The sequence below is a fragment of the Piliocolobus tephrosceles genome, chromosome 6, assembly GCF_002776525.5.
Source record: "Piliocolobus tephrosceles isolate RC106 chromosome 6, ASM277652v3, whole genome shotgun sequence".
Classification (NCBI taxonomy): domain Eukaryota; kingdom Metazoa; phylum Chordata; class Mammalia; order Primates; family Cercopithecidae; genus Piliocolobus; species Piliocolobus tephrosceles.
The window spans coordinates 5,747,911-5,760,222 of record NC_045439.1 but is presented as its reverse complement, the minus strand read 5'-3'; the positions used below and the strand labels follow the sequence as shown (position 1 = coordinate 5,760,222).

General features: G+C 52.9%; 1 long non-coding RNA gene across 1 annotated transcript in view; it reads left to right on the top strand.

Annotated features, from left to right (window-relative positions):
* The window catches only part of LOC111538307, a 46,097-nt gene extending 36,691 nt beyond the window's left edge, over nucleotides 1-9,406 (top strand). The window contains exon 3 of the long non-coding RNA XR_003309640.1: nucleotides 8,946-9,406. This is a non-coding gene — a long non-coding RNA (uncharacterized LOC111538307). The remainder of the gene's footprint in view (nucleotides 1-8,945) is intronic.
* Nucleotides 9,407-12,312: the final 2,906 nt, after the last annotated feature.

Sequence of the window (12,312 nt, the reverse complement as noted above, 5' to 3'; positions counted from 1 at the left end):
GAGTTTCCACTTTATTTAAAGGGAACATGAGTTCAAATGTGAATATCTTGATCTAAGGGAACACAGCTCGGCTTCTGTGCTCTGTTCAGCAGAAACTTTTACTTGGAGGCTTGCTGGCCAGGCTGATCTCAGATCTCTGGCCCAGGGACCCCTACCCCAGCCTGCCAGGAATGTGGCCTATGGGGATGAGGCCATCTCGACTAGGCACAAAGCATTCCTAGAAATCATTCAAACCCTGTTTCTTCCGTTCATTGCCTTCCCCCGGGTTCAGGACCCAGGCGTGGCATAGACTTCATCATATGCAAATGAGTGATGGTTTCTGCCGAGCGCCCCAGCCCCCTTCCCCAGAGATCTAAGCTGCAAAGCAGAGGGTGGCCCAGGAGGTGCTCCAGAAAAGTTGTAGGCTAAGCTGCTTCCTTCCTGCCTTCTGGTCAAACACATACCCTCACACAGTTCTTGTGCCTCCAAGCTCCTAATTCACAGAATACACAAGGACTTGGGATGCAGCCAGGAGGAGTGACCACGGGCTGTCCTGCGTCTCCCAGGTTCCTGGAGCTGTGTGGCTAGGGGCTCCTTGGAGCCAAAATAGTTTCTCATTGGGATTTCTGACCCATAGGCCTAGAACCCCCATTTCTCCTGGCCCAATCACTCACCAGGGAGGACATGGCACACGCAGAGTCAGCACGGCCACCAGGTTTCAGGCCCTTGTTACATCTTTGCCTTGTTCATTTGGGGTTGCTTATTTCAAGCCTTTCCCTCCAGGAAGCACTACCTTATGTTCTAAACAAGCCCCATGATGCTACGTGTATAATTTGAGATGCTATGATTGGGATGGGGGAGATGGAGCTAGCGCCTGCCTTCTTCCCCTTCCTGGCCCACATTTCTGTGGCCCTGGGATGGGCAGGAGGGCACCTTCCCATTCCAGGTGGACATGCTCTTCCCCTTAGCACAGGATGGGAGGCCTGTGGAAATCCCTGCCAGGGAAGCAGTTACCGAGATGGGAGTTGGAGAGGTCTCACTAGGGAGTGCTGGTGACCTTGGCCCCTTCCCCTTCTCCCCTCGTCTTCCTCCCTCTACGTCCTGCCACCACCCTCACCCTAGCCTCCTGCACAGCCTGGTGGGAGAGGGAAGCTTATATAAGGTTCCCTGGCCACTTCCTGACCTCCTCAGTGGGGATCTTCAGCCTAGGTCCACTCAGATTTCTACAAATTAGGGCCCCAATATGAGCTGTGGAAACCAGCCCTAAGTCTGGGCCTGGGTCATGCCTGCTGTTCAGGGTTTACGGGAGGGCCCTCTGTATAACTCCAAAGCAGGAGTCTGGGATTACACACTCAAGCCTTTCAGGAACAGCTCAGGCTGGGCAACCAGACAGTTTTGCTTGGATCTCTGGGGCGGCCACGTGGCCATACATTCAATGCTCTGAGATGCCTTTGCCCTAAGCTAGACAGGAAGTGACTTACAGCTGAAAACAGGATTTGAATGACTTCTGCTCCAGGGAGGCCCCTCAGTATAAACAGTGAGAATTTCTGGGAAATGTACAGAAGGCCAGACTCGCGGGAATGGATTTGGGCCCAGATTCCCGACGCTCCCACTGAAGTGAGAGGTGCCAGCTCTTCCTGGGTATCCCAAACCTCTGCGGGCTCTCTCTTGTGGTTAAATGACAATGTCTTACTTCTCATTTCATCCTCCAGGGAGAGCATTCACTCAGTCTCAGGGCCTGGGCTGAGCAAGCTACCCATCTAAGCTCTAAGCAGAGGCGTGCAGAGTGGAGCCTGAACACACTAGGTGTGCAGTTCAGCCCCCTTGTTGGCTCCGAGCTCAGTGAGGAAGGGTGCTTGTCCCATCACTTGTCATTTTTTTTTTTTTTTTTTTTGAGACGGAGTCTCGCTCTGCCGCCTAGGCTGGAGTGCAGTGGCCGGATCTCAGCTCACTGCAAGCTCCACCTCCCGGGTTTATGCCATTCTCCTGCCTCAGCCTCCCGAGTAGCTGGGACTGCAGGCGCCCACCACCTCGCCCGGCTAGTTTTTTTGTATTTTTTAGTAGAGACGGAGTTTCACCGGGTTAGCCAGGATGGTCTCGATCTCCTGACCTCGTGATCCTCCCGTCTCGGCCTCCCAAAGTGCTGGGATTACAGGCTTGAGCCACCGAACCCGGCCATCACTTGTCATTTTATCCCTAGCCATTGGCATGTAAAATAATGCCAGCCCTAGGCACCCAGGAAGTGCTTCTTGAATGGAATGAATGAATGGATAAGTAAAACAATCTGGAATTGTCTTTTAAAGTTGACAGAACTCAGGCTAAACATGCAAACGCTCTGCTGGTGTATTTTGGAGGAGCCCCTTCTGAGTGTGCCTGGCCTGGCTTCCCTGCCTATGTTCCCTATGCCCCCTGCTCCAGAGTTCCACCTCCCTAGCCCTGGACCTTGACCCTTAACGTCCCTATTTAGTTGGGTAATGTGGGAGGCTCTTAGAAAATAGTCTGTCGCCAGGCACGGTGGCTCATGCCTGTAATCTCAGCACTTTGGGAGGTTGAGGCAGGAGGATCTCTTGAACCTGAGAGTTCCAGACCAGCCTGGGCAGCATAGAGAGACCTTGTCTCTTAAAAATAAAACAAACAAACAACCAACCAACCAAACAAACAAACAAACCTGATGTGGTGGCAGGTGCCTGTAGTCCCAGCTACTTGGGATGCTGAGGCAGGAAGACTGCTTGAACCCAGGAGTATGAGGCTGCAATGAGCCATGATTCCACCACTGTACTCCAGCCTGGGCAACAAAGTGAGACCTCGTCCCAAAAAAAAGATAAATAAAAAGAAAACAGTCTGCTTTAGTCTGTGTTCAGAGCAAGTCTGTGGCATAAATATCAATTTTCCTGTTTTTGCAGGGGGGAAACCTAGGCCTGGCGGGGCAAAGTGGGCAGGACCCTTCTCAAAGGGCCAGCGTGCTAGTAGCCACTGTCCTTCCCCCACCACCTCCAGGCCCCCATCCCCCACAGTTCACGATTGCGAACGCATCTTTAGGTTGGGAGCTGGTGGAGCAAAAAGGCCGTTCAAAGGCAGCCTTCATTTGCTTTTCCTTATCATCGCATGTGTGAGGGCAGCTCCGTTTACCTAGAGGCAGTCGTCTTTGAGCTCATCCTTTCCGCAAACACCTAAAGGGTATGTTGAACATTTGAGCCCCTGTCTCAGAGGGCGCAGCGTTTGCACAACATAAGCCCCGGCAGCTCAGTAGACGGGTGTGGGGGGTAGACTCAGGTTTCTGGGCGAAGCACTGAGAGCCAAGGTGACTTGCGGTGTTCTGGGATGACCTTTGGTGGCCTTCGGTCCCGTCCAGTGACCTGGGGTGGTGAAGTTACCCCAAATGGGAGGAAATGAACTCTGGGTAGGCTGAGGCTGCAGGACGTGTTGGCATGATGGCTGCAGAAAGTGCATGCATCAGGGGCTGGTGCACTTCTCGGTTGCTCTGAGAATCTTCCACTGCCCTGGCCTGGGATTCCCAGGAAGGGCGGGTGGTGGAGGCTGGAGAGGCGCACAGCGCTTGTCAGCCAGGCCTGGAGCTGTTCCTGCAAACAGGAGACCCATGTAAAGGTTCTGAGCTCTGCATTCTTGTGGAGTGGGTGGCACTGTGAAGCCTGCTCTCCTTGGGGCAGCGGGGGCTGTCTGCAGGAGGAGGGAGGATGCCACTTGGGTTACTGAGCACCTACTGCCTCATTTAACGTTCTCAACACCCTTGGGGGGCAGGTACTATTATCTCTGTTTTACAGGTGGAGAAATTGAGGTGCGGAGAGGTGAAAGGATCCCAGCCAAAGTCAAGTGGTGGTATCAGAATTCAAGCCAGGCCATCTGAGTTGGGAGCCTGTGTTCTCACCCACCTTGCGTGACGGCCTCCTCACTGCCAAATGTCCCATGCCAGGCTGCAGAGTCCCCACCCCAACCAGGAACAAGAGAGTCACAGGAAAGACGGCAGGGGCAGGCCAAGTGTCCTGGGAATATTTTTATATGGAATATTTGTTTTCCCACTGAGCTTGTAAATGACATCTCAGATTCCACACTCTGAGACAGGAAGTCTTAAATAGGAAGACAGCACCCTACACAGCCCTTGTTGGCCACGAGGAGAGAGGGCGAGGGGCGAGGCGGCTGTGTTCGGGTGGTCAGCCTGGGCTGCTGACGACCAGCGAGGCTCAGCCAAAAGGCCTGGAGCAGGGACGCTTGTTTCTCTTTTCCCTCTGACTGATTATGGGGACTGGCGGGGCCCGTCCCCAAAACCTCAGCGGGGCGCAGCTGTTTTGCAAGGCATTTCAGAGGAAGCAATCAAGGCTGTTCCAGACTGTCCGACGTCCATGGGAAGGGAAGGGCAGCAAGGCACCCATGGCACAGGCCTTTGCTCATGGACCTAGCTGATACGTTGGATTAACTATTTTAATTTTTTTTTTTTTTTTTTTTTTTTTGAGACAGAGTTTCACCCTTGTTGCCCAGGCTGGAGTGCAATGGCATGATCTTGGCTCGCTGCAACCTCCTCCTCCTGCGTTCAAGCGATTCTCCTGCCTCAGCCTCCCTAGTAACTGGGATTACAGGCATGTGCCACAATGCCTGGCTAATTTTGTGTTTTTAGTAGAGATGGGGTTTCTTCACGTTGGTCGGGCTGGTCTGGAACTCCTGACCTCGGGTGAGCTACCTGCCTTGGCTTCCTAAAGTGCTGGGATTACAGGTGTGAGCCACTGTGCCCGTCCAAACTTTATTTATTTATTTATTTATTTATTTATTTATTTATTTATTTATTTACTTATTTTTGAGATGGAGTCTCGCTCTGTCACCCAGGCTGGAGTGCAGTGGCACCATCTTGGCTCACTGCAACCTCTGTCTCCTGGGTTCAAGTGATTCTCCTGCCTCAGCCTCCTGATTAGCTGGGACTACAGCCACCTGCCACCATGCCTGGCTAATTTTCGTATTTTTAGTAGAGACGGGGTTTCACCACATTGACCAAGCTGGTCTCGAACTCCTGATCTCAAGTGATCTGCCTGCCTTGGCCTCCCAAAGTGCTGAGATTACAGGCGTGAGCCACTGTGCCCAGCCAGATTGACTTTTACAAAATTACAAAATAAAATTTTTCTTCTTACAAAATCAACGCAAACTACATGGAAGACAAGAAGGTCCCCTCATCCCCACTCCACGTCACATGGCTGGGGCCTGCCATGAGTACAGCACACGTTTTCCCCCATTTAATCTTCTCAACTGAAGAAGGTATTTTGTCCCCATTGTACAGATCATGACAATGAGGTTCAGAGAGGTTAAGCCACCAACCCAAGACCACACAGGTAGCAAGTGGACTAGCATCTGCAGTCTGATCTTGGGGCCCAAACCTTCAATCACCAGGCAAGACTGCTGGTCGCCTTGTGAGCTGCACTCAGTGGTTTGAAAGAAAGACTGCAGTCAGCATTTGTGACACTGTGCTTATGGGGTGGTCAGCCCGTCCACCAGGTGCACGATGTGTGGCTTGGTAGACTCTGGGCAGCACAGGCCATTGCATGGAGTGGCACTTGCCCTGCGCTGCCATGTGCCGCCCTCTGTTTGATTCTCATCTCCTTTCAGCATCAGACAACAGTGGCAGGCAGCGGTGGCAGACAGCGGTAGTAGGCGGTGGTGGCAGACAGCAGTGGCAGGCAGTGGTGGTAGGCAGGGATGGTAGACTGCCATGGTAGGCAGCAGTGGTACACTGTCATGGTAGGCAGTGGTGGTAGGCGGTGACAGGCAGTGATGGTAGGCAGTGGTGGTAGACTGCCGTGGTAGGCAGTGGTGGTACAATGCCATGGTAGGCAACGGTGGCAGGCAGTGGTGGTAGGCAGCGGCAGTAGACTGCCGTGGTAGGTGGAATGCATCGGCCTATCTCCCAGGGATCGCCACTTTCCCTGGACCCCTCATGAGCTTCTGAGTGACTCTATGAAGCAAGAGTCCCGTGGATTTGGGCTTTTTGGAGAAAGTTAAAGGAGATTCCTACCTTTGCTGGCACCTTCCTCTGGGTGTGGGCTGTGACATGGACATCAGCAAACTTAGGCTCAACGAGGGAGGATTGTGTGCCCTCTGGAACCCCTGACCACTGCCTCTCTGTGCACGGGCCTCTAATCACAGTGCATCTCCTATGCACCCTTGGCTCACCAGGAGTTGGTGGCTTCTGGGTTAGCTCTGAGACAGAGGTATCACCAGGCTTGGCTCAGGGAGGCCAACTGTGTGCTCTGGAGCCATCCAGACCCTGAATGTTTAAATTGAAAGTGCGCCCAGCATCGGCCCCCTTCCCTTCGACATTAAGACTTAAGACATTTCTAGTCCTTGTTGAAACCTAGGACAAATGCCTCCTCTAGGAGCCTCTTGGGTGGGGTGGGACTTTTTCAACTGTCAGCAATCTTTTAGTTAAAAAAAAAGAAAAAAAGAGCAAACTTTCCAGTCCTGTTCTACCTGGAACACATTTTCTCCTCGGGGGCCCCTCCCCAGGCCTCTGCAGTTCTCTGTCAACACAGCGAAAGCCACCCCTCCCTAGCCGCAGGCAGTTGAATGGAGCAGTTCTTTGCTCCACCGAAGGAAATATTTCCATGGAGTTGGGCCAAGAAAACCCCTTGCTTGAATCTGGGGCTGGCCCACACCCAAAGCCAGGGGGCCCCGGGTCGGGGTGGGACGGGGCAATGTGGCTATCTTTTCCTAGTGTCAAGATGTGACTTCTAAAATCCCAACCCATGGCAGTGGTCTGCTCCACCAAGACCCCGTTCTTGGCCTGCTTTGTCTTCTCGTAAATGGATTTCTCTAGGTCGTTCCAGTAGGAATGAAATCATTGAGATGCACTTTTTTTGCTTTTACCAGCTTGGAATTTGTTCACCTCTGTGACAGGTTCAGGAGAGTCCTTCCAAAAATTGGGCACACCTAGGGGACTGCCACTGGCACCCACCTCTGTGCTCACCCCACAGCTACCACGCATGCATGAATGCCTCTGTCCAGGAACTAGGCCTTACGCTATGCAGGACATGAATCCTGGGTCTCTTTATTTTTATTTACTTAATAAAAAAAGAGTTTTTAATTGAGGTCAATAAAGAAGAGGCTAAAATGGTCACTTTTCTTGTACTGTTACATTAAAACGACTTTTTAAAAGCAGTTATGTCGCCCAGGCTGGCCTTGAACTCCTAGGCTCAAATGATCTTCCCCACTTCAGCCTCCTGAGTAGCTAGGACTATAGGCACATGCCACTATGCCTGGCTTTGCCTGGCAGCATTAAAACACACACATACACTCTCTCTCTCTCTCTCCGAGGAATACATGCCAGTAAAGGAATTTGTAAAAGCAGAAAGGAAGAAGAAAAATCACTCAGAATGTATTCATCCAGCACAACTAATGGTACCATCTGGGGGCATTGCATTCCAGCTCTTTTTCATTGGCACTAGTTATAAAAAGTACTCCCAAAGAGCAATGTCCCCTGCTTGTCCACATACCACACTCCTCCAGAGGCTGATGAGGAAAAGGGCAACTCTGCTGTTGAACATTTACTCTTGGGTTACTGTTGGTCAATGGGGAACGGCGGAAGTCTAGCTAGCTCAAACACACAGATGCGCTGCCTTGAAACCCAGCAGTCTACCTGGAATTAAACTTCATCCTTGGCCTTCTGTGAAAGGCGTAGAACTTTATTTGTCTTTTAGTATCTACAATTTGGCAAACTCTTCTATGCAAGGTTGGGGCTGAGCCCAGAACTCTGGTTTTAAGGGGAGCAGAGTGTTCCCGGCACTGGGAGCTGGGGTTGGTGTGTTTTCTAGAAGAGCCGCTGTCAATTTCAAGGTCCCAGAAGATAGGCCTGGTGTGTTTGATCATTTCTTCCAAATCCTTGACTACTTGATGTCAAGGCTCACCTCTTATGAGAGGCAGAAGTTGTACTTGACAATGACAGGCTTCCCCTTGTCCCACAAGAAGGAAAAACTCAGCCCCATAGAAGACCGCCCATGTGCTCAACTGCTCCTCTGACTTGAGCTGAGGTCTATGGCAGAGTGGGAGGGGGTTCAGCAATGTTCAGGGGTTTGAATGACCAGTGGCTGGCACTAGAACTGGGGATTGGGACTGCAGTGGCAGCTTACATACGAGGAAGCCGAAGCAGCCTCCCTATCCCTGCAGCCCCCTGGGGGGAGTGCAGAAGAGGGGCTCAAGAGATTTCTGGTGCATGCTAAATTTCAGGGGTACGCGGAAAACTGGGACATTGGCTTAGAGGGGGAGGCACTTGGGGTTTGCTGTTTGTAAACGTTCGGGACTATGCTTTTTGAGAAGAGAGTGCGTTTAACCATGCCTGGGAGATGGGTATAGGAGGACCTTGTCTTCATTTCCTGGCCAGCTCTTAGGAGGTTTGTCCCCTTGCCCGTAAGTATGTACATGTGGATAGGAGGCTGCTCACACGGCTTTTGAGGGTTCTCAAGTATGAATTAAAAAAAGAAGAAAAATGTGTGCTTTGAATTAGATCTATGTGAAAAAAAAAAAAAAAAGGCAGCGAGCTAAGCCATGCGTCTGGGACACTGGCTCGCCTCCAGGATTTCAGGAGAGTTGGGTTTCAGCATGCACAGAGAGAAAGTGCTCCATTTCTCAAACCTGGATTTCCTTGTCTGTTTTCCCCTATAGATACAAATCTGAGCCCTTGAATGGCCTTTCTGAGCGAGGAAAGCATGTATAGCATTGCTCAGATTGAGAAATAGTTCAGATCCAAATATTACCATAGGTTTGGCTCCTTCAAGAATTCTTCCATTGCTTTGGACCAATAAATATTTAAAAAGTTAGGTTCTGAGCTCCAGAAAAGCCAACAAAAACATTTAAACATATGGATTTTTTTTAAAAATTGTGGTGAAACCATGTTCAGTGGAGATTAGTTTGCAGCAGTTTTTTCTTTCTTTGTCTCGCATTCCCCCCCCCATCATTTTCTTTCTTTCTTTTAGGAAGCCAGAAGGGTAAACATGTTGCCATGGAGTTCTGTTTAAAATAAAATACAATGGAAAGAAAAGCAGCATGATGAAGTAACCACATGGACTGCAGGATACACCTGATACTAATTACTGTCATGCAGAATGTTCTGGAAGACATTTGACTCGCCTGATGTATACATTCAAATCAAGCAAAGTAGGACTGGAAGACTCCTTGGGGACCATCTTGTCCAAGTCTTTCCTTTTTCCAGATGAGGAAGTAGGGGCCCAGAGAGAGGGAGGGCCTGGACCTCAGCCTCCCAGCGCGGAAGGAGAAGAGCCGGGATTCAAACCCGTGGTGCCTTGTAGGAAACCCATAATTTCCACGGTCTTTTTCCTTCAGCTGTCAGTAAGGCCCCGAAATAGAAGAGTGGGGTTTACTGTGAACCTCGAAGGAGCAGGCTCAAGAGCCAGAGGGCCCAGAATACTACGGCAGGGCTGGCTTCTCACTGGGAGGCTCAACTTCCCGCAGGGGTGCCAGGCCTGGAGGGGGGAGACTGGACATTGGGCGTCTGGAAGTTTCTCCTTCTAGGGGCTCCAGGAGCACCCCAACAGAGGCCTGGGGCTCCCACCAGAACGTCAACTCATGTCCTTTTGGGGCTGCAGGGCTGACGCGGGCTGGCACTGTGTCTACGACAGCCCTCCGGGCCCCCGGGTGCGTGGCTGCGGATGCTCTCTGGCGGCCACCACAGTTCCCACGCACGGAGGGTGAATGCGAGCCCCTTGTCAATACGCGCCCCTCGCCTCTGCCCCCGAGAGGCTAGCAACCGGGCCTGCCGACGTTTGATTGGCCGTGGGGGCCTGACGACAGGGGCTCCTGGTTGCTGATTGGCCCCGGCCAGCTCTGGCTGTTTCCTAGCTATTAATACTGTGGCTAATAAACGTTCTCCTGTTGACGTGGGTGCTCGGAGCCATGATTTTTTGAAGCGTTCTTGACGTCTGTGGCTGATGCGGGCGTTTCTGCTGCGCAAGGCCTGCTTCCGGGGCTCTAGTCCCTGGGGTTCCTGGCAAGCTCCACAGGCTGAAAAGGGGGTGTTTTCTTTCTCCCTGAAAGAAAACGCGTTACCTGACATATTAAAGCAGCGCCCCACGAGGACCCCAACGTCCCACCTCTCTATCTCCCCAACAGTGCGCCTATTTGTGCAAAAATGAGCCCCCTGCTCGCCCTCCCAAGGCTCAGCGTCTCTAGTGACCTGACGGTCCATGTTCACTTCCCTAGTCGTTAGCTGTGGACGTAGAAATAGCCTTTCTCCCTTCTGTTCAGCCCCGGAATCTCCCGTCTGATTTACAGTCACCTCGTGGGATCGTTGGGCATGGGGGGCTCCCTCTGACGCCACTTGAGCCCCCCAAAGAAGTGCGGGGGAGCGGTTCTGACTTGATGCCCTCGTTGGGGCCTCTCTGCTGTCCTCTTTGGGGCCCCTTGCTCATCCTCACCCGCTTTCTGTCACCGGGCACGCCATCCTTGTCCTCCCGGCTGCCACCCACCTGTCACCCTAAGATAGATCCTCGGTCCTTTTCAACAGCATTTTGACCTTTGCGAGAGGACATTTGATTGACGGCCCTGCACGCTCTGCCACTCAGAGCCGGGCAGAGCTGCCGAGGGCTCCCACCTGTTAGGGATTAACTCTCATGTGCCAGCCCCGGAGCCGAGGCCGCGGCGGGGCTCGGCGCAACATGTGTCGCCGCCTGTTTTTCGGGGTGGTGGTGGCGGTGGGGCTCTTTCAAAGGGCATGTGTGTGGGGATCACCCCAACTTTGAGGAGTAGCCCAGGCATCTCCACATGGGACACAGTCCTCCCCCTAAAAGTACTTTGCTTAGAGGGCACGACTCCTGTCTGGATTCTTATTACAACCCTGGTGTGTGTGCAGGGGCGCACCCCTCGTTAAGGTGGAGGAAACGGACCCCCTGGAAGAGGAAGGGGCATAGCGGGTTCTGTGAACAGGAGTTATAAGCGGCAGAGCCCGGGACTCACAGCCAGGTTTTTCTGACTCGGAGACGCGGAGCTCTGTCTCCGGTGTCAAAGAGAACCAGTCAGAAACGCACGGGTGGGCTGGGAGGGGGTGACAGACTCCGGCTTACATCTGGGAACCAGTTATGTCGCCCGGGCGTTTTATTTTCCTGAACAATAAGAGAAAGCATAATTTTCTTTCCCTAAGCCCGCATCCTCCGATGGATGTTCCGAAACCGCCAGGTGTGGAATCTGCGCCCCGACAGCCCCACCTTGGCCCTCGGCCGCCTGAGGACGGCCAGCCCTCGGGACCATTCCCCCCACACATTGTGCCCGAATTCACCCTGCCTGGCGAGTCGAGCTCACGCAGGGAAAAAGCACCCGTGACCACAGGGTGTTGGTCATGGCGGCCAGGGGCACTGCGGCAGAATTTTTTCCTCCCTTCTTTGCTGCAATCTGGGTGCGGCTAGAGCAATTTGTCATAGAATCTGGGGGGCTCATTTTTCCGGCCAATCACTTTTAGAGAAATGAGCGCATTGCAGCAGAATGCGTTGACGTCAGAGACCACCCCTTCTGCGCCTCCATATAAACCCCACCCAGCCAGCCCCTAGCGCAGACGGCGGAGAGCGGAGAGGGAGCGCGCCTTCGCTTGCTGGCCTTGGCTGCGGCTCCTCGGGAGAGCTGGGGCGCCCACGAGAGGATCCCTCACCTGGTGAGTGGTTGGCCATCCTTGCTGCAAAGGATGTGCCAAAGGAAGACGGCATCCCCTTCTGGGATGGGCTCTGTCCTCCTGGACACGCCGAGAGCCTGTTCCCGGGTCCTACTGCTGGAGGCGGCCACTTCGCCTGGTCCCCGAGTGTCCGCAACAAAATTTTCAGAAGGAAAATCTTGAGGCACATTTCCCTGGGGGGAAGTCAGGGCTCCTCTCTGGGGGGTCTAGTCCTTGAGGGTGGGCTGGGTGGTAGGGACTTCAGAGTAGTGGGAGGAATCAGACGGAACCCCTCTTGGATTCGGGTGTGTGGCAGTCACTGGGGGGCGAACCCCGGATTTCCTGTATTGGAAGCCGCCTCTAGAATCGCGTTAATAGTGGGAGATATGGCGGCGATGCCTTCTGCATGCCCCATGAATTAGGGGGGGAAGCACCCGAATAGAAGGGTCTCCCGGGCATATTTGCCTTGCCAGCTGTTGGCCAGGTTTTTGGTGGATCGTGGGCGGGAGGAGTGGAGGTTCCTCTTTACGAGGTTTTCCGAATCCAAATACACAGGTTTAGTGCAGTGTGGACCCCAGGCAAAATGTAGAGTAAAATTTCTACCCGATATCATCTGGTTCTGTCCTGATCAGCCACTTTCACAGTGGAGAGAGATGGCGCCCAAGTGCAAACCTGCCAGTAGCCCC